The sequence below is a fragment of the Phyllostomus discolor genome, chromosome X (genome assembly GCF_004126475.2).
Source record: "Phyllostomus discolor isolate MPI-MPIP mPhyDis1 chromosome X, mPhyDis1.pri.v3, whole genome shotgun sequence".
Lineage (NCBI taxonomy): Eukaryota > Metazoa > Chordata > Mammalia > Chiroptera > Phyllostomidae > Phyllostomus > Phyllostomus discolor.
The window spans coordinates 92550321-92573067 of NC_050198.1; positions in this window are offsets into that span (position 1 = coordinate 92550321).

Consider the following 22747-nt stretch of genomic DNA (forward strand, 5'->3'; position numbering starts at 1 on the left):
GGGTCCTATTTATAATAGAGTGGCCAGAGAAAGTGATATTTGAAAGAGATATGAAGGACATTGTAGATCTGGGGCAATGAGGGATCATTTCAGGCAGAGTGAAAGCTTGCCTGATGTGTTCCACAAACAGCAATGTAGTGAGTAAATCTGGACTAGAATAACTGAATATTTAAGAGTGGTAGAAGAGAAAGTTGAAGATTTAGGATATACTTTTAAGTAATGGCATATAGATTTCATGATATGTTGGATTTAGAGTATGAGAGAATGTATGAAGAATAGTTATCAATTTTGTGGCCCTGGTAAGTAGATGAATGGATGGTTTTACTTACCAAAATGGGGAATGGCAAGGAAAGACTAGGTTTAGAGGCCAAAGAATTCTCTTTTAAATGCTTATGCTTTTTAAAAACGATATTTATTTTTAGAGAGAGGGGGAGGGAGAGAGAAAGAGAGGGAGAAAAACGTCGATGTACAAGAGAAATATCGATTGGTTGTGTCTTATACATGCCCCCAACTGGGAACCAAACTAGAAACCCAGGCATGTGCCCTGACCAGGAATTGAAACAATGACCTTTCAGTTTGCAGAACGATGTCCAACCCACTGAGCCATGCCACTCAGGGCAGAATTGTCTTTTAAAACAAATTAAATTTGAAATACTTATTATAGCTCCAAGAAAAGAAGTTGACTAGTCAGATAGATATAGCAATCTGGATTGCAGGGGAAATACTGGAGCTATAAACAAAATGCAGAGTTCATTGGCAAACTTGATAAGTGCTATTTTGTTAGAATGGTGGAGTCGAAAGCTTAGCAAGACTATGGAACTCCATCAGATGTACAAATACAAGGTGGGGCAAAAGTAGGTTTACAGTTGTGAGTATGCAACACACTGTTTATTCTTCGATGATCAGTTATTAATTATTTTATTATTTTCCTTACAAACAAGTGTAAACCTACTTTTGCCCTACCCTGTATTAGAATAACTGGAGTTCCAGAAGAAAAAGAGTGGGAGAAGGTGGCAGAAAGTTTATTTAAATAAATAATAGCTGAGAACTTCCCAAATCCGGGGAGAAACTTAGACATCCCAAGTTCATAAAGCCAATAGGTGACCCTATTATCTCAATTCAAAATGACTTTTTCCAGGATAACATTATAATGAAACTGTCAAGAATTAAAGAAAAAGAATCCTAAAATCAGCAAGAGAAAAAAATTAACCTACAAAGGAACCCTCATTAGGCTATATGCAGATTTCCCAGCATAAACTTTACAGGCCAGGAGAGAGTGGAATGATGTATTTGAAGCATTGAAAGAAGAAAAAGTTGCCAAACAAGAATACTTATTCTGACAAAGTTATCCTTCAGAAATAAAGGAGAAATACTTTTCCAGACAAACAAAAGCTGAAGGAGTTTATCACCACTAGGTCTGCCTTGCAAGAACTGACGAAATGAATTCTTCAAGCTGAAAAAGACTTTGGTTAGTAATATGAAAACATATGAAAGTCTACAACACACTGATAAAGGTAAATATATAGACTTGGAGAACTAATTCTGTAATAGGATGGTGTGTTTACTTAGCTATAGAATAAGAGATAAAGGAAAGGAATATTAAAAATAACTATATCTACTCTAATTTGTTACTGAGTATACAATATAAAAAGAGGTAAATGTGACATCAAAATATAAAAGGTGGAGTAAGAGTGTAGAGCTTTTGTAATGTGATCAATTTTAAGTTACTATCAGATTAAAAAGGACTGTTTTATCTATAAAATGTTTGATGTAAGCTTCATGGTAACTATAAAGTAAAAACCTAGAATAGATTCACAAAAGATAAAGAAGGCAATCAGAGCATACCACCATGGAAAAATCACTGATTTACAAAGTAAAGTAGAAACAAAGGGGAAAAAACAATGGAAATACAAAACAGCAAAGTATGAAAATGATGGGGAGGGGGCATTTTACCTAGTGGGAATAGTGTGTGTAACAAAGACAGCAAGATAACAGCAGAGTGTAAATGGAATGTGTTTGGCAAACCACAAACGTTTCAGGGTGTCTGAAGTCTATTATGTGTAGAAGGTGCAATGTCAGGTGGGAGATGTGTTGAGAAATGAACTACAAGAGAGTATCAGGGGTCATACCATACCATAAAGGTTACTACAAATCATGTAAGAAGTTTGGATATCTCCCATGACTCTAGAGTTCCACTGAAGGGTTTACATTTGGGGGAGAAATGATCAGTAAAGATCAAATGCAACTGGTAGTTCATTGAAAAGATGGATTTTAAAAGGTAGTATTAAAAGGGCAGGGAGACAGTTAGATTTATTTAGTTCTCTAACACATTTTACCATGGTAAGAACGTGCCAGGAGTTTAGATAAAGGGACTCTGACATGTAGTCCTTGGTATGGGCTACAAGTGTCCTATGACAATGACTGTGCCATGACTCATTGATTGCCAAGTACAACTGCTACAGACTGAATATTTGGGACTCACCCAAATTCTCATGTTCAAGCCTAACCCACAATGTCATGGTATGTGGAAGTGGAGCCTTTGGGAGGTAATTAGCTTTCATGATGAGATTAATGTTCATATAAAAGAGGAGGAAACAAAATATCTCTCCCTTTGGTCTCCACCATGTGAGGAAACAACAAAAAGACAGCCATTTGCCATCCAGGAAGTAGGCCCTTAGGATCTGCCAGTACCCCAGTCTTGGATCTCTCAACATCCAGAATTGTGAGTAATAAATGTTTGTTGTTTAAGCCACACAGTCTATGGTAATTTGTATGGCTACCTTAACTAAGACATATGTTATAGTACAAATGAAGAAACGAGGCAGCAGTGTTGCTGGATATCAAATACTGGAAAATGCAGAAATAGCTACTATTTTGGAAAATTGAGATCCATTGAATTTTCTGGTCAGGACACTTTTGTCCCAGTATGTACCAATTTACTCTTTGGCAGTCAAAAGTGTTTTTCTAAAGGAAAACCTAAAATTCAATTAATACAGAATTACAGAATGTTGGCTCTTAAAAGCACTGCTAGAGGTTGTTTAGTGTACCGTGTCATTTTAAAAAAAGGAAAACTGAGATCCGTAAGGGCAAATTAACTTGTTTAATGTTACCTAGTTAGCTAGGAACTTAGGTCTCTTGATTTACAGTTCAGTATTTTGATGTTGAAACACTAGGAATATGAGAAATGGTGTATTAAGTTCCATTTTTATGGCTGTCTTAGTATAGTCATCTTAGTTTGAATTCAATATCCTCAGTTTGTTTCAGATACATACAGCTCTATGAGCTCCCATCCCACAAAGTGGTAGAATGAGAAGAATAAGGGGTCAGAGGAAAGTCAAATAACTTAATGCCCTATAATAATCTATTAGAAAGATGAAGAGCCTTCTTTCCATTAGGCACAATTATAGCTCAGTATTTCTCAAGTTCAAATTTATGCAACTAGCTTGTTATATAATATTTTATGTCACTGACAGATTTTGGTGTAGTATTTATTTATTGAAAACAAGGTACTATTGAAAATATAATTTACTTATTTTTCCCTAGGAGGTACATACACCAAGCGTAAAATTTCCAGCTTTTACCATAATTTTGTCTAAATTAATGTCATTAACAAAAATACACAAGCAGAAAATTTTCCATGAAATGATCCATCCTTTGGCCTATTCAAGCAATAATTTCACCATAGATTCCCAAGATGAAGAGCATACGAACTGAATCAGGAAAAGGGTTGCACAACAAAAATGATTGTTTTGCTCAACAAATGAACACATTTATTTGTCAAGAAAAAAATATGTTGTCTCTGACTCCTGATTCTTATGTGACTAAATTTTGTATGGCCTTTCAATATTAACCACCCAGGAGTAGCTGCCCTTAGGCAAAGTTCTGTATGTCTCCCTATGGTGTGTTACTTCATAGAGAAACTCTTTTTCCTTGTCTCTTCTACATTTCATTTTCCTCTTTACCTTGCCCAGGGCTAGAGTAGAACAGGACTGCGGAAGAAGAATTGATCATGAAGTGGGAAAAGCAATTAATTACTACAGATGCCATTTTCTAGTCTAAAATCAGAAGCCATTCCATCCTAGCCTCAACTCTTCATTACATTTTTCCTTCCATAACCTTCTGACTAGCACATACACTCAATTGCAATCATGTTATTTGCCTCAAAACACAAATTTAAAAAAAAAGTCCCCAAATCATCAGGTGCAGTTTTAATAATAATAGTTATTATAAAGATAGTTACCATTTATGAAGTATATAGCAGATGCCTGGTTCTATTAACAACTTTTAAATAAATATATTACCTAATTTAATTCTTACCATGATACTCTGAGGTAGATATTATTATCCTTATCTGATATTATTAAGCAATGTGCATCATTTTCCTGTGTCTGTTGTAACTAATAATGTTACACTTTATTCTCTTACAGTTCTGGACACCAGAAGTCTGAAATCAGTATCACTGGCGTGGAATCAAGATGGTGGCAAGGTCATGCTCCCTTGAGAGAGTCTAATGGAGAATGAACGATTTATTGTTTCTTCCAGTTTCTGTTGACTTCTAGCACTCCTTGGCTTATACCCACATCACTCTAGTCTCTATATCCATGATCACATCTCCTCTTCTTCTGTGTGTCATTAACTATGCCTCTGCTTCTTTTTTATACAGATACATGTGGTCATATTTAGGGCCCACCTAGATAATCCAGGATAATCTCCTCACCTCAAAATCCTTTACTTCATCACATCTGCAAAATTAGAAGTTATGAAAAGGGAAGCAGGCAGGGCAGCTCCAGGAGTCAATAGTACACACACACACACACACACACACACACACAAAGAGACATATATTTGGAAGTAGATGAGTCAAAAAAAATAGAGGTTCTCATTTTCCTTAATCCTCCTAGAATCTTCGTTATACCTGTTCCTAGCCTCCACCCTGCTGAAGCCTATGCTTTAAGACCTGGAAACGTGTCCAGTAGTTTATAGCTAGAGGTGTACTTATCTTCACAGCAATATTACAAAAAAAGATTTTAGTTACTGTTGTAGGTTGAATTGTGCTCCCCAAAATTCTGTGTTGAACTTCTAATTCCTGGTATCTCGGAATGTGACCTTACATTGAAATAGGGCTGTTGCAGATATAATTAGTTAAATTAAGATGAGTCCTCAAGTAGGATCAACCCTAATCCACCCAGTTTGTAGCACTTTGTTATGACAGCCATAGCAAACTAACATAGTATTAGTTTAATTTCTATAGCAAATAGACCCCCACATGGCATGAAGCTTCAACTAACTGAGCCACCCACCATAGCTGATTCATTCTTTTGTTAAAGACTTTTTGAGTATCTGCTGCTATAGTTGTCCCCACTCTCCCTCTGCCCACCTCCACCCAGCCCCACTCTCTCTCCTCCCCAAGTCAATTCCCATACAGTTGTCCACGTCCATTGGTTGTGCATAAGTGTTCTTTGGTTTCTTTGGTTAATCCCTTTGCCATCTTTCATCCTGTTCCCACCTCCTTTCAAGCAGCTTTCAATCTGTTTTTTTTTTTCTATCTAAGCTTCTGTTACTATCTTGTCCATTAGTTTATTGAATTTATTAGATTCGTATATAAGTGAGACAATGTGGTATTTTTCTTTCACTAACTGCCTTAATTCAATTAGCATAATTTTCTCCAAGTAGAACAGACATACTTTAATCATGCTAAATTGTTCTAACAAATGACAATAATACTATAATAAACTACATTCTAATCAATACCTTAGGGTTACTAAATTTACAAATTTCTATCAATAATTAATATTGTTCTGCTATCTAATTTTTGCCAAGCTAACAGGTATGAAGTGATATATCTTTGTTGTCCTATGTTCTGATGACTACAGAGTTCTTCAAAAAATTCAAAGTGGATTTTGATTAGGATTGAAATTTATAGATTGAGGTTTAATTGGTCACTTGTCCCATGCCACAAAGTCTTCAGAAGTAGGTGAAAGCTGAGATGAGACCATTGGCTTTGGCAGTTATAATTGTAATAAGCAATTTCAATAATGTAGTGAGGAACTAGTCCAGTTTTCAAAATTGAGCAGAGGAAAACATCTGAGGTAGCAACATTCTCAAAAGTTATAAAATAGACTTCCGGCCAAGATGGAGGCATAGGTGGACACACCGTACCTCCATGTACAACCAAGATTGGAACAACAACAATTTAGAGGCAGAATAACACCCAGAATTGACAGAAAATTTATCTGAATGGAAGTCGGACAGCCAAGAAGTTGAAATAGACCCGTTCATCCAGACCGGTAGGAGGGGCAGAGACAAGCAGCCAGGCGCGGATCAAAGCATGGAGAACAGGGAGAATTGGGCACTTAAGGCAACTGGGAGCGTGTAAGGCATCTGGGGCACGCAAGATCACAGTGGGTGGACCCTGAGTACACAAGCGGCAGCTGGCAGACCCAGTGAGGCGGCAAACGTGGACCTGGGCAGAGCGCGCAACCCAGGATCCCAGGGAAGAGACTGAGGTCCCACAGGAGAACGGAGCTACCGCCATTGTTCCCTCTCGACCCCGCCCTCACATACAACATCACAATCTAGCGACTGGGGTGCCCAGCCCTGGTGAACACCTAAGGCTCCGCCTCTCACCGTAACAGGAGCGACCAGATCAAAAAAAAAAAAAAAAAAAGAGAGAGAGAGAGATGGCTCAAATAGAAGAACAAATCAGTGCCTCAGAACTCATCCTTTTGAGCCACCAAGAGATAGCTAACCAATCAGATGCACAGTTCAAAACACTGGTGATCAGGAAGCTCACAGAATTGGTTGATTTTGGGCGCAAATTACATTAAAAAATGCAGGTTACCATAAAAGAGATGAAGGAAAATGCACAGGGAACCAATAGTGATGGGAAGGAATCTGGGACTCAAAACAATAGAGTGGACCAGAAGGAAGAAAGAAACAACCAACTAGAAAAGAATGAAGAAACAAGAATTCAAAAAAATGAGGAGAGGCTTAGGAACCTCCAGGACATCTTGAAACGTTCCAACATCCGAATTATAGGGGTACCAGAAGGGGAAGAGGAAGAGCAACAGATTGAAAACATATTTGAACAAATAATAAAGGAGAACTTCCCCATTCTGGCAAAGGAAATAGACTTCCAGGAAGTCCAGGAAGCTCAGAGAGTCCCAAAGAAGTTGGACCCAAGAAGAAACACACCAAGGCACATCATAATTACATTAGCCAAGGTAAAAATGAAGGAGAGAATCCTAGAAGCAGCAAGAGATAAGGGGACAGTCACCTACAAAGGAGTTCCCATCGGACTGTCAGCTGATTTCTCAAAAGAGACCTTGCAGGCAAGAAGGGGCTGGAAAAAAGTATTTCAAGTCATGAAAGACAAGGACCTATATCCCAGATTACTCTATCCAGCAAAGCTTTCATTTAGAATGGAAGGGCAGATAAAGTGCTTCTCAGATAAGGTCAAGTCAAAGGAGTTCATCATCACCAAGATTTTATTTTATGTAATGTTAAAGGGACTTATCTAAGAAAAGAAGATTTAAAAAAAAACATGTATAGTAAAATGACAACAAACTCACAATTATGAACAACCATACCTAAAGCAAAACCAAAAGAAACTAAGCAAACAACCAGAACAGGAACAGAACCACAGAAATGGAGATCACATGGAGGGTTAGCAACAGGGGAGTGGGAGGAGGAGAGAGGGGGAAAAGGTACAGAGAATAAGTAGCATAGATAGGTAGGTAGAAAATGGACAGGGGGAGGGTAAGAATAGTATGAGAAATGTAGAAGCTAAAGAACTTATAAATATGACACATGGACATGAACTAAAGGGGGGAATGTGGGTGGGAGAGGGTGTACAGGGTGGAGGGGAGTGAAGGAGGGAAATGGAACAACTGTAATAGCATAATCAATAAAATATATTTTAAAAAGTTATAAAGATATAGGAGCCTCAGCTAAACGTCACAGTCACAGAATTTTTGGTAATGAGCATCACACTATGTAGTTAAAATAAAAGAGAATACACAACTTAGAAGGATCTCAATTTACCAGTGGTTTGTTAATAATAAAGCAGAAAATGGACACTGGGTTCCTCTTATAAAAGGTGGAAAAATAAAGAGACTACTGAGGAAAACTGGTAGTGCTAATTGGTAGAAATACTTTGCCACTTACATCACCATTTACATAGGTCAGTCAAAGTCAAGGCCTAACAACAGAGGACCATTTGAAATGAAAGAAAATGTGCATTGCCTATCAGAATAAATACTATGAATTGGACATACAGCTTGATAATAAGGTAAATTTATATTCCAAAAACTCATTATTGTGTCAAGTGGACCAATACATTGTATCTAATATTCTTATCAGATTCATCATCAAGACTCTCCAATAGGTATGCTGCCTTATCTAATCAAGGTCATGTGGAAGGCAGGAAAACATCATTAGTGCAATTAAATCAGCACTTGCCATTTATGTGTCATTCAGATCTTCCGTATGATAAATTTCTATGGAGCCTTCAGAATCTTACAGGATATTGGCAGGAGAGAGTGTGGCATTGTCCACAGCAGTATCCCTACCCAATTTTAAGCGCCCTTGGGGCTACTTATACTTTTAGTAAATATTTTGATTATTTTTCTAAAAAATATAAGAGTGTTACTACTTAACTTTTATAATTTTTATAATCAGTAAATTGTATTCTTCATTGTTGTAAACCTTATATTTTAGTGTAAATACCATGAGAGTGAACACAATTGATATTCTTGAGAAAAACTGGGGACTCCCATTGTATTCCTTGTCTATAATCTGCTTTTAAACTATATTTATTTTTACAAGTGGAAGAAAATGTTGATAGCCCAACTAAGGTTATAAAGAAGTCTATTTCCAAGTTCTAAAACTCACATTGATTAATGTGATTAATGTTTAGAAGAAGGCCTAAAATATTTTCAGGTAGCAGAATCAATTTCCTAGGATTTTTCACAAAATCATTATCAAAAGTCTATGCTCAGGACCAAGAAGAGAAATATATTCTCTAAACCAATCATACAGCATATCTAACTTCTAGTTAGCCTCCTTGCAGTTTCCCTATGCGAACAAACTCCAGTCAAACATATCTGAAGCCTTCCTTCTTCCCCGCACTATAAAGCTGTCTTACTCCCTGGCTGTCTTTGGATCTCTGCAGAATGCAAGTGATGATGGCTGACCATCTCACTACAGCTAGCTCTGAATAAATGTCCTCTGCTTATTCTCATTCGAATGATCTTCATTATTTTCACAAGCCAATGAGTCTTGATTTTATCTCCCACATCAAGTGGGGCACTTTTAATTTGAGGCCTTTTACCCCAATGGAAAAGAAATCCTGTACACTCTAGCCTACTTCAAGATGCAGATGCCCAGTTCACCTTCACAGAGAGATAATTACCTTGTTTCTGAGCACAGATATAGTGTTTTAATTTTTCTTTTTTGCTTATCTCTTTTCTATTTTATATATATATATATATATATATATTTAATTTTTCTTTTTTGCTTATCTCTTTTCTATTTTATATATATATATATATTTATATATATATATGAATGTATGATAGTATATATATATATACTATCATACATTCATGGTTTGAAGTCTTCTATTCATATATATATATAAATATATATATTTATATTTATATTTATATATAAATTTATCTATATAAATTTATATTTATATATATATAAATATATATATATTCATATATATATATATGAATAGAAGACTTCAAACCATGAATGTATGATAGTATCTTAAATAGAAGTTCTACATTTATTTCATAACATTTTTTCCTTCCATCTGACAGTAATAGACAATAGGCATAGTTCATGACTGCACTATTTATATGAGATGACATATGGATAATAATCATTATATTCATGAAGGTACAAGATGGGGACATTTTGTTAATAAATATTACATTGGTGATAATCATCATAAAATAATGGCTAATAGTATGTATTCAATGATCACTTTAAGAAGATGGAAGATGATTTCTTTTTGCTAGTTAACTAATCCAAAAATATGTCAAATACAGAGCTGTGAATAAATAATCTATGCAAAATAGGTAATGTGTAAAAGTTAATATAAAACTTACTTACAATCAGTTTTAACCAAAAAATAGCTGACACTTTCCACATGAAGATTTAAAATCTTTAAAAAGATTTTATTTATTTCTAGAGAAAGGGGAAGGGAGGGAGAAAGAGAGGGAGAGAAACATCAACGTTGCTTCTCATGCGCCCCCCACTGGGGACCCAGCTTGCAACCCAGGCATGTGTTCTGACTGGGAATCGAACCAGTGACCCTTTGGTTTGTAGACCAGTCCTCAGTCCACTGAGCCACACTAGCCAGGGCCACATGAATATTTATATAAGAACCTTGAAGAACACCTGACTATAGCACAGGAGGAAGAAAAATGCCCTTACTGAACATTGAAAGATACCAGTGCACTTACCAACGAAAAATGATGAAATGTTGCCATTTGTGACATGATTGGAACTTGAGAATATCATGTTGAGTGAAATAAGTCAGATTGGAAAGGACAAGAACCATATAATTTCACTCATATGTAGGATATAAAACAGAGAGCAATAAATGAACAAACATCACAAACAAACAAATTCATACACATAGACAACAGTATTGGTGGTTACCAGAGGGGAAAGGAGGTCAAATATATGATGAAAGAAGGAGACTAGACTGTGGATGGCGAGCACACAGATGATATAGTATAGAATTGTATACCTGAAACTTACATAATATTATTAACCAATGTTATCCTAATAAATTTAATTAAATAAAAAATGAAAAAAAGGAAGGATAGTAATGGGAATGATATTAGACTTTTAAGTACATTCTCTATAAAAATTAATGAAAAGAAAACCTCTAATAGCCTTCTAAATGCAGCACTCCTGTAGAGTAATATTAGTTAAATATACAAGAAACAAGTGTGTCTGTGTGTGTATGAGGTCTGTCCAGAAGATATCCAGCCATGTAACATGAAAAAAAGACATTTATTGAAGAAGATACAAGAAACATGGTACATAGGATAATGACGCCTCAGTCCCCTTCAAAGTAGGCACCTTGGGACCTCACATAGTTCTCCTGATCACCATCACCAGCCCCATCATACTTGCCTGAATCTCACTGATGGTCTGAAATCTCTTCCCTTTCAAAGGTGATTTTACTTTTGGGTAAAAACAGAAGTCACAGGGCACCAAATCTGGGCTATAGGGGGTCTGAGTCACCTGGGTGATTTGATGTTTTGCAAAAAAAACTCTGCATGAGATGTGATACATGAGTGGGTGTTGGGAACCGCTCTGCCTGGTATCAGAAGCTGTAACCCCTGCCTAGGCTAAGACTAAGGGAACGCCCTTGGAACCGTAAGCCAGCAAGGAGACAAAAGCTTATCTCCCTGGCAGGAACACTGCTTCTGCTGCTTCATTCAAAACTGAACCCCAAAGCTTGGTCGGTTAGCCAAAGACGGGTAAGATTCCCCAAGGAGGGAACGGCCTCAGACAGGCATGATCACGTGGGAGACCCCCCAAAAGAAGGACTTTGGGGGTTGCAGCAAAAGGGGGTGATGGACCCTCGCTCCTTGGCTTTGACATAGCCTGAGTTCTCTATCGTCTGGGAGAAAATCTTATCTCTTGGTTGCCTTAGTTCCCTTGCTCCATCTAAGCCTGAAACAACGACAGGGTGGTGCAGCTCTGTACTGAAAAGGGCAGATTCCCCGGGTGATCAGGCCTAAGAAAGAACATGTAAATTACTGTGAAACCTCCTTTGTTTAGAATGCTCTCAGTTGAATGAGAAGGGTCCAAGGAGGAAGTTAATTTGTTCCTCAAAGTCTTACTGCTCTTTGACGCTGACTCAAAATAAACCCTCAGACTTCCTTGTTTTCTATGGTTCCTTACTTCCTCGTAATGAGTACTGTACTTTACTTGAATTATTATGCAAAATGAGCCCAATAAAAGCAGGTTTGGATGGTAAATCAGTGCGCTCCCCACTAGAGGGGGTGGCCATTCCGTCCCTACTTCTCCACAGAAACTAGTCTGTCTCTGTGCATGTTTTTTCTCGCGTGTTTTCGTCGAGCCATCCGCAGTGTTCCGTGATCACTGCTGGCCGGTGACCCACACATCAAGTGGGCACACTGTTGTGATGAAGCTGCCAATCACCAGCTGCCCATAGCTGTGGCCTTCTGAATCATCCAAGCAGTTTCCATGGAGGAATGTTCAAGCTTAACACAAAATTTAATGCATATTTGTTGCTCAACTTGCTCAGTCATTTTGAATGCAACAGCCACACAGGACACATGCTCACTCAATGGCTTCTACCACCCCCACTGACTAGTACAGTGAAGTCATCATTGTTCATGCATGGGCTTTCCAGTCCACTCTCCTTGGCTGCCAGGTTACATGATGCTGTGCAAACTGTTCTCGTTATATTAACAATGACTGGACTTTTTCCAGACAGACCTCATATTTTTATGGAAGGTGGGGGTAAGAAAGAACAGCAACAAATGAAACTATTAAAGCAGAGATTCAGTACAAATGGATGATTTTTCTTGCAAACTTCTCACTGAGATCTCCCACCACAAAAGAGATCGGTGATTTAATGTGACAATCATTTTTCCCACCAGTTCACCAAAGCCTGAAAATCACCATGAGAAATAAATTCCTATGTCCTAAGGTATTGTTCACTGTTAAAATGCAAGCCCCAGGAAATCTCTTCATTGTGAAGGCCATGAGAAGCCTTTAGGAAAGTTATTTAACATCTCTGAGCCTCAGTCTCCCAAACCATAAATTAGAAATTATGCTCTCTGCCTAACAAGGAAGTTGTGAAGATTAAATGACAGTGTGTGTATATCTATATATACATATATTTATTCATATATACATATATAAAAATAAAACATATGTTCTATAGATTGAATGTCTGTGTCTCACCCCCCACCACCAAATTCACATCTTGAAACCTAATCTCCAACATGATAGTATTTGAAGATGGGGCCTTGGGAAGGTAATCAGGTCTTATAAGTCATTATTAGCATATAAGTGCCCTTTTAGAAGGTGTCCCAGAAAGCTCCCTTGTCCCTCTGTTATGTGAGGGCAAAAGGAAAAGATAGCCATTTATGAACAAGAAAGTGGGCTGTCGCCAGGCACCAAATCAGCTGGTGCCTTGATCTTGGATTTCTACTCTCCAGAGCTGTGAGAAATAAATGTCTGTCTTTTATAAGCCACCTGGTCTATGGTATTTTGTTACAGATACCTGAATGGACTAACACTGTGTGTCAGCGTACATACATAATGCATGCTTGGTAAATGGTTTAGGCTGTTTATCCTTCCCAGGCATGTTCAAATATGTAAATATTCTTGGTCTTTAGCACATAGCTTCTTCTTACCTTCTCCACTCTGTTATTAACCTCAAATTGTGTATGAGTTCACCAAATTCTTTTTTAGGAAACTGTTTCAGCACTGGCTGGTGTGGCTCAGTGAATTGAGTGCTACCCTGCAAACCAAAGGGTCACTGGTTCGATTCCCAGTCAGGGCAAGGTCCCCAGTTGGGGGCATGTGAGAGGCAACAAACACACTGATGCTTCTCTCCCTCTGTTTCTCCCTCCCTTCCCCTCTTTAAAAATAAATAAATACTTTTTAAAAAAAAGAAAGAAAAGAAACTGTTTTGATGAGGGAGGAAGATTATGAGAATACCAGATGTCTTCAGGTCAGAAGGAAGGCCACAACTGAGTGGTGGAAGAGCTACTAAAGGAAAGGCTAGGAAAGATAAAGGTTCCATGTAATTGACAAGCTTTCATATATTTCCTCTTCTTGCCATTTAGATGCTATCTAATCACATGGCTTGCTTTTATATTTTCTGTAACAAAAATTGTGATTTATACAAGATAACTGTCATCTATACTATAAAAGTGGTTAGTAAGCTTATAATGTACCTTAATCAGGAATTCACACTCCAAAGGTGGTTATTAAGCACCTCCAATATGGATCTAAATATCTGTCCCCTGAGGGTATGTTAATCAGCATAAGAGATGTTAGACATAATTTTTTTCATTGGTGAAATAATAGTGTTTGTGATATGTAAGTAGTTAAGACATTCATTGCTCAGGTCCCACTGTCCTTGCATAAACAAGGTGTAAAAATTTGGAAGCCCGGCAGCCTAACAGTTTTGATACAGGCCTTAAGGTCTAAAGCCCCATTTGTTCTGTGTCACTTTATTTTATGTAAAACTCTTCCCTGAACTAACAAAGTTGGCTGATCCAACTATCAAGTAATAGCCAAAGGAAGGAAACAAGGGCAGAGAGTGGAACTCCTGAACTACAACAACAGGATGTATAATTGTTTCTGCCTGCTTTTGTTGACAAGTGTATCTTTGGCAATATTGGATGTACGGGGTGTGTTCATATCACCTGATAGAAAGATTGTGGAGAAGCAAACATAAGCACCACCTATTTCTGATATTCAGAGGCCAGTGAAAAACACCAAAAGAAACTAGTAAGTGTTGAGTGGCTAAATTAGGTCAGTTTATAATACCTGGTACAAAATTTGCAAGTTATTAAAGCAGTATAAGCCATTTATAACTTTTCATGATGTATAAAGGCAGAAAAACAATCCTGGAGAATGTTTTTACACAAGTCCACAGTACCACATTGTAAAACAGTTGAAAGAAGAATGGAGATCAGGAACCCAGCCTAACACAGGGGACAATTATCACCATCCTGCTGAAGGTTTTTGGCTTGGCTTTAAGACTTTGCGTGGTAGGAATGAGGGCTTGTACCCTACTCAAGTTACTAACCATAGGAAAAAAATTGCCTAAGAGAAAAGGGAGCTCTATATGGTAAAATAGTAGACACCCTTATGTTAAAAAAAATAAAGTTAGAAGTTTAGAAAATTTCCCCAGGGAGAAAGACTTAGGGCATAAGAAAGAAAAGAGGAAAAGAAGAAAGAAAAGAAAGAAAGAAAGAAAGAAAGAAAGAAAGAAAGAAAGAAAGAAAGAAAGAAAGAAAGAAAGAAAGAAAGAAAGAAAGAAAGAAAGAAAGAAAGAAAGAAAGAGGGAAGGAAAGAAACCTACAGTCACCGTGGCTGGTGTGGCTCAGTGGATTGAGTGCCAGCCTGAGAACCGAAAGGTTACTGGTTCGATTTTCTGTCAGAGCACATGGCTGGGTTGCGGGACAGGTCTCCAATGGGGGTGTGTGAGATGCAACCACACACTGATGTTTTTTCTCCCTCTCTTTATCCCTCCCTTCCCTTCTCTCTAATAAATAAATAAATAAACAAACAAACACCTAGAGCCTCCTCCAAGGTTGGAAAACCCCTCTCCAACTCCACACAGAATAGATTTACAGCCTGATGAAGGAATGAGCTCACAGCTAATACAACAGCCTGAGTGGTAAATGAGAGAAGTTATTCTTTTTTTAATATATTTTATTGATTATGCTCTTACAGTTGTCCCATTTCCCCCCCTTCATTCCCCTCCACCCTGCACACCCTCCCCCACCCACATTCCCCCCTTTAGTTCATGTCCATGTGTCATAAGTTCTTTAGCTTCTACATTGCCCATACTATTCTTGCCCTCCCCCTGTCTATTTTCTACCTACCATCTATGCTACTTACTCTCTGTACCTTTTCCCCCTCTCTCCTCCTTCCACTCCCCTGTTGCTAACCCTCCATGTGATCTCCATTTCTGTGATTCTGTTCCTGTTCTGGCTGTTTGCTTAGTTTCTTTTGGTTTTGCTTTAGATGTGGTTGTTCATAATTGTGAGTTTGTTGTCATTTTACTGTACATGTTTTTTATCTTCTTTTTCTTAGATAAGTCCCTTTAACATTTCATAAAATAAGGGGTTGGTAGTGATGAACTCCTTTGACTTGACCTTATCTGAGAAGCACTTTATCTGCCCTTCCATTCTAAATGAAAGCTTTGCTGGATAGAGCAATCTGGGGTGTAGGTCTTTGCCTTTCATGACTTGCAATACTTCTTTCCAGCCCCTTCTTGTCTGCAAGGTCTTTTTTGAGAAATCAGCTGACAGTCTGATGGGCACTCCTTTGTAGGTGACTGTCCCCTTATCTCTGGCTGCTTCTAGGATTCTCTCCTTCATTTTTACCTTGGATAATGTAATTATGATGTGCCTTGGTGTGTTCCTTCTTGGGTTCAACTTCTTTGGGACTCTCTGAGCTTCCTGGACTTCCTGGAAGTCTATTTCCTTTGCCAGAATGGGGAAGTTCTCCTTTATTATTTGTTCAAATACGTTTTCAATCTGTTGCTCTTCCTCTTCCCCTTCTGGTACCCCTATAATTCGGATGTTGGAACGTTTCAAGATGTCCTGGAGGTTCCTAAGCCTCTCCTCATTTTTTGAATTCTTATTTCTTCATTCTTTTCTGATTGTATGTATTTTTCTTCCTTCTGCTCCACTCCATTGATGTGAGACTCAGCTTTCATTGCATCACTCTTGGTTCCCTGGGCAGTTTTCTTCATTTCACTTAGTGTAGCCTTCATTTTTTCATCTAACTTACGATCAAAATCAACCAATTCTGTGAGCATTCTGATCACCAGTGCTTTGAACTGTGCATCTGATAGGTTGGCTATCTCTCAGTTGCTTAAAGGTACCAGTTCTGGGGCTTTCATTCTGTTTGAGCCATCTTTTTCTTTTTTCCTTTGGTCTGGTCACACCTGTTATGTATGAGAGACGGAGCCTTAGGTGTTCACCAGGGCGGGGCACCCCAGTGGCTGGGTTGTGATGCTGTATGTGGGGGTGGGGTCCGAGAGAGAACAATGGTGCTTGCTCTGCTCTCCATGGGACCTCAGTCCCTTCTGCCACATCCCCCAAGCAAACTGGACCCCTCTGGTGTCCATTCCCACGTGGGTGAGCTTGTGTGCCCTGTGGGACTTTCCAGCGACCTCTCCTGTAAGGCCAGGAGTATCTCCCTGCACCTCAACCCCCACAAGTGTTTTCAATCAGTGCCCCAAGGCTTTATTTCCCAGTGCTGGGATCCTGGGTTCCGTGTAGTGCCTTGCTTCACAGTTGCCACCTCGCTGGGTCTACCGGTTGCCAACCATCGGCTGGGGTCTTCCAGTTGCCACTTGCACACTCAAGGTCCACCCACTGAGGTCTTGCATGCCCCAGATGCCTTACAAGCCGGGTGCCAATGCTCTCTGTTCTCCGTGCCGCGACCTGAGCCTGGCTGCCCGACTCCGCCCCTCCTACCGGTCTGGATGAACGTGTCTATTTTAACTTCTTGGTTGTCCAACTTCCATATAGTTCAATTTTCTGTCAGTTCTGGTTGTTATTCTGTTTCTAAATTGTTGTTGTCCCTATCTTGGTTGTGCGAGGAGGCACAATGTGTCTGCCTATGCCTCCATCTTGGCCAGAAGTCTGAGAGAAGTTATTCTTGAAGTCAAAGTTGATGTTGGCCATAAACAGATAGTTTATCAAGATGCATCAAACCCCACTGAAACTGTCAGGATACCCTAGCAACTGCTTTTAATGAAGGAAATAGAAATTATAGCACTTCTTACCAAAAGGACTTCGTTCATTGACATAATGGAGAGCTTAGAGATCAGGAAAGGGTAGTAGATGCCTTGCAATTAGTAGAGAAATGCTTATGTAATAGTAGGTTCACTCTAGTCACTCAACTACAGAAATGGGCAGTAAGTTAGCTAGAAGAGAGCAGGGATGATTTCTGAGAGAAAGATGGGTCTTAAAAGATGAAAGTGACAGATGAGAAAGAAAAGATGAGGTAAAGGAAGTACAAAGGAAATGCATTAGACTCCAGAGGCAATCCCTGATGAGGTAATCATAGGAAGCTTAGAGATAAGATCCCCCAATGCCAAATAAACCAAGCTGAGCTTGTCCCTGAATATCTTACTCTGAAAGGGTAGCAGCCTCCTAAAATTACAAAGTTTATAAGGGATCCACAAAGCTACTCTGGGAATGAGGTAGTGTGATCATCCTGTGAGAGTCAAAAGGTCAGTAGATGGAATTAGTATCAATTAACAGTAGCTCCAAAGTGATGACAGCTTAGGGAAAGACAAAGTTGTTTAAAGGCTTGGGTAATACAGACATACTGGTAACAAAAAGTAAGATTAAAGTGGAAACAGGTGGCTAAGCACAGAAATTGAACTGGGAGTAGTCAGAACTTCAGAATGAATAATTGAAAGAGATACATTAGGGTAGTGAAAGATGGTTTTAAATCTGATAAACAAATTCAATATTTTATGATTACGGTCAGAAGGCTAAATGGCAACATGTCAAACTGCCTATTTCAAAGTATATATTTAATGCAGCTGCTATGGAAAACAGTATGGCAGTTTTTTTGACAAATTAAACAGAATTCTCATATGACTCAGCAATACCACTTCTAGATATTTATCGAAAAGGATTTAAAGCAGGATTTTAAAGAGATATTTGCATACCCATGTTCATAGAAGCATTATTCACAACAGCTAAATGGTGAAGCAATCCAAGTGTGCACTGAGGGATGAATAAACGAACTGTTGGCTATACATACATTGGAATATTACCCAAACTTTAAAAGGAAGGCAATTTTAATACATGCTACAATGGGTATGATCTTAAGGAGATTATGCTAAATAAAATAAGCCATTCACAAAAGGATAAATACAGTGTTTCCACTTATGAGTTCCCTAGAGACGTGAACTTCACAAAAACAAAATGGTGAATGGTAGTCTGAGGGGCTAAAGGCAGGGAAAAATGAGGAGTTGTTTAATGGGTATGGACTTTCTGTTTTGCAAGATGAAAAATGTTGGGGGATCTGTTGCACAACAATATGAATATACATAATACGGCTGAGCTATTCACTTAATGGTTAAGATGGTAAGTTTTGTGTTATATGTATTTTACCACAATGAAATTATCAACTGAACATTGCATATTTACCATGCAAATCAAGAAATAAAATGGAACCAGCAGAGAGAGACAGAACATATGTAATAATTCACAAAGATGAATTGAAAAGGAAACAAGCTGAAATCTCAGAAAATATTTGAAAGAGATAGGGGTGATTTGCAAAAACCATGTATTCATTAGTTCTCTAGGACAATTGTTGAAAGCCTTTCATTAATTATTAATTGTTAAAGCAGGGGGTATATTGACTATACTGTCCAAATCACTAATGAATTAAAGCCCTTGAAAGATATTTAGCTGTAATTGACTTGTCTATTATGTTTTTAACATACCAACTAAAAATAAATGTGAATTAACCTGCCATCATCTTTCAAGGAGTGCAATATAATTTTGTCTTCCTCCTGTATGATTATATCAACTTGAAAAAGAAAAAAAGCAAGTATTTATTGGGGACAGCAGGTAAAGGAAGGAGAAAACAACAGTCTACACTAACTTAAAATAGATGTCAAGCAGAGTATGCCATTAGGGACAACCCAGCAGATGAAGTATTTACTTTGGATGTGTCAATAGCCAGACATCAGGAACTCAGCAGCTTAATGTCTGCAAATGGACCCTTTGGAGTCAAGAAACAACCAGCTGTGTATCGGTCAGGATTTAACTGCAGATAACAGAAATCTCTCTAGTTATTAAAAGCAAAAACAAATTTACTGCAGAAAATAAAGTGTTTACAAAATTGTTGGAGGGTCAAAGAAGCAGGCTGTAGACTGAGTGTTTGATTATGTCCCTGAACACCACCACAGAACCACCTGTCAAGGAAAGGATCTCTGAGTCAGTTAGGAAAATGGTGAATCAAGAACTGACGTAGGAAGCCACTGTCTAAACTGCTGAATCCAGGTGCACATCACCTTCACCATTATCCAGGGATCAGGAAGCTGCTTCCACCACAGCCTTCAGCTGTGCCTTAGCTGTGACTAGAGGATTAGAAAGGCCATTACAAGCCATGACACATCTGCTGGATCTGCATCAGCAAAATGAACGTATCATTGGCTGCAGCCTCTCTCCCACTGATCTCAATTCCTGATTAAGACTGAATATGAAACCCCTGAAGGTTATCCAAAGAAGGGAGTCTTAAGAAGTGCACTTTTTGGCTTTCTAGCACCTATTGGCACAGGCGGCAAACACAAGGCCTGCAGGCCGAATCCAGCCCTCCACCTTATTTTATCCGGCCTGGCACCTTGTTTCTACCTGGCAGCAGCACCGAGTTCCTGGCCCCTACTTAAGGAGTAGTTACATTTATACAGTCATAAAGTTACATTCGGCCCTTTGAAGGCAACCACAAGGCTGATGTGGCCCCTGGTGAAAATGAGCTTGACACCCCTGCCCTATGGGCTAGAAAGGAGTTTAAAATCAATGTTGAATGACCCCTTCTGTGGTATCCTCTGAAACCAGCAAGAAATTCCCAGAGACAAAGGCAACTTACACTCCTCTAGAAAAATCTAATACTCCCCACCACCTTGGGTCTACCTGAAACTAAAGGCTTAGTGGTCCTCAAAGCCATTTTATTACCATAGAAAGAACTTCCAATTATGCCATGAGTCCTTTCAAATCAGGGAGGAGAAACTCAAACCATACAGTTAAAATTGTAAGGACAGCCACAAAAAAGGGCCAAACCAAGCCTCAGTGGCATGGGGCCCAATGGCACTATGCATGGGGTGCCAGTCAGCCCCAGCTCCCCTGCTGCTCCAAGGAGTGTCCATGTCACGAAGCAGTGAAGGAAAGCCTCTTGGTAAATGGACAGCCCAGGGAGAATTCTCTGGAAGAAGGTAGAGACTATGTTTTTGCTAATGGATAGCAGTCTCACTCTAACTGGGAAGAGAGTTAAATCAAAAGCCACTGTCCTTCACTCACCTTAAGATGTGAAAATGGGCAAAGAGCCAGCCAGACCAACTAGCACACCATGCCAAAAGTCAGACAGTCCTGACAGCAGTGTAAGACACAGAGAAATCAACCAACACATAGGTCCACACGTTTATGGAGTTGTGTTTGATGACTACTAAAATAACTACATTATCAACTAGGTAAATTTTGTTTAAAAAATTAGATAATTAATGAAAAACAACTTGGGGAAAGTTACTTTTGGAATGCACTATCAACACCAATGTAATGTGTCATGTTTCAGTCTACTAAAAAGGTAAAGGAGTGGTTTTAAATTATGGTGGAGACACTAGACCCAGATGGCCTTTAAAAGTTTAAAGGGAGCAGCTGAGACAATGGAATGTCTGGGATCAGACCCTTTCACAGATGCGTTAAGAAGATGGGCACACCAGGTTACTGCGCCTGTGGCCATTGCCCTTTTAAGTGAGCTGAGCACATCAAAGAGAATTAGGATCACATGTCCAGCAGGTAAACTGACTCAGAGATTTATGAATAACTCTCCAGGAAAAGCACCCAGTGGACTGGTTTCTGGGCAACATTGGCAGATTGACTACAGGACCTCTAAAAAGGCACCAATAAATAGCTTGGTTTTACTACTGTTTACTTGCATTTGGGATTTGAAATTACATTTGCTCCTTCATGATGGTGAGCCAAAACAAAATAAAAGTTTTGGAGGGATTGCACAAAAAAAAATATGGGGCCTCTGAAACTTTTTATTCAGGCCAGGAACATATTTTATGACAAAAATATTGTGGGAATATGCAAATAATATGGATAATCAGTGGGGCTTTCACATCCTATTCTATTTGCCTTCAGCTGGAATAGGAGAAAGGTGAAATGATCTCCTTTAAAAGATAATTATTAGAACAACTTAGCGTAATATTCTCGGAGTCCATCTACATTGTCACAAATGGCAATATTTCATCTTTTCTTATGGTTGAGTAGCATTCTATTATGTACATCTTCTTTATCCAGTCATCTATGGAAGGAAAACATGGAAGAATCTTGAGAACATTACGCTAAATGAAATACGTCAGTCAGAAAAAGATAAGAACCATATGATTTCACTCACATCTAGGATATACAAAAACTGAAACTTGTGGACACAGCAGTATAGTAGTTACTAGAGGGTAGGGAGTGTGGGGTGGAGGGGGCTTAATATATAGTGAAGGAAGGTGCTTTGATGTTAGGTGGTGGGATCACAGTGCAATATACGGATCTAGTATCATAGTAATGTATACTTAAATCCTATATGATCCTATTAACCAAGTACAAATTGGCAGTTACAAAATAGTTATGGAGATGTAAAGTACAGAATAGAGAATACAGTAAATAATACTGTGATAAGTATGCATGGTGCCAGGTGGGTACTGGAAATATCAGGGGGGACACTTTGTAAACTATATGGTTGTCTGACCACAATGTGTACACCTGACTCTAATACATAATAATATTGAAAGTAAATTCTAATTAAATAATAAAAAATAAATTAAGAAAAATATGTACAACTTGTGATTTTGATTGGATCTTAGTTCACACTGACATGCTTGTGATAACTGAGGTTGGTTATTCTTTTTATCCTCTCTTTATAGATACCTAGTTCTGAGAACCCAGCTGCCTAGTAACTTTGGAGCAACACTTTAATTCTAGACCTTGTTAGTGTCTTGACTCTGCACATGATGGGAGTCACTATGAGGGGGTTAGACTGCAGGCCAAAATCCTACATAAGCAATTACAAAGGCTTTGCTTGGCCAGCCTCTTGGGGAAAATCTACTCTTCCCACACCAGATATGATACATGGTCTGGAAAGAGTCACTGCCATGCTGTTTTGATTACTATAGCATTGTAATGTACTTTGAAATCAGCAACTATGATGCTTCTAGCTTTATTCTTTCTCATGCTTGCTTTGCCTATTCAAG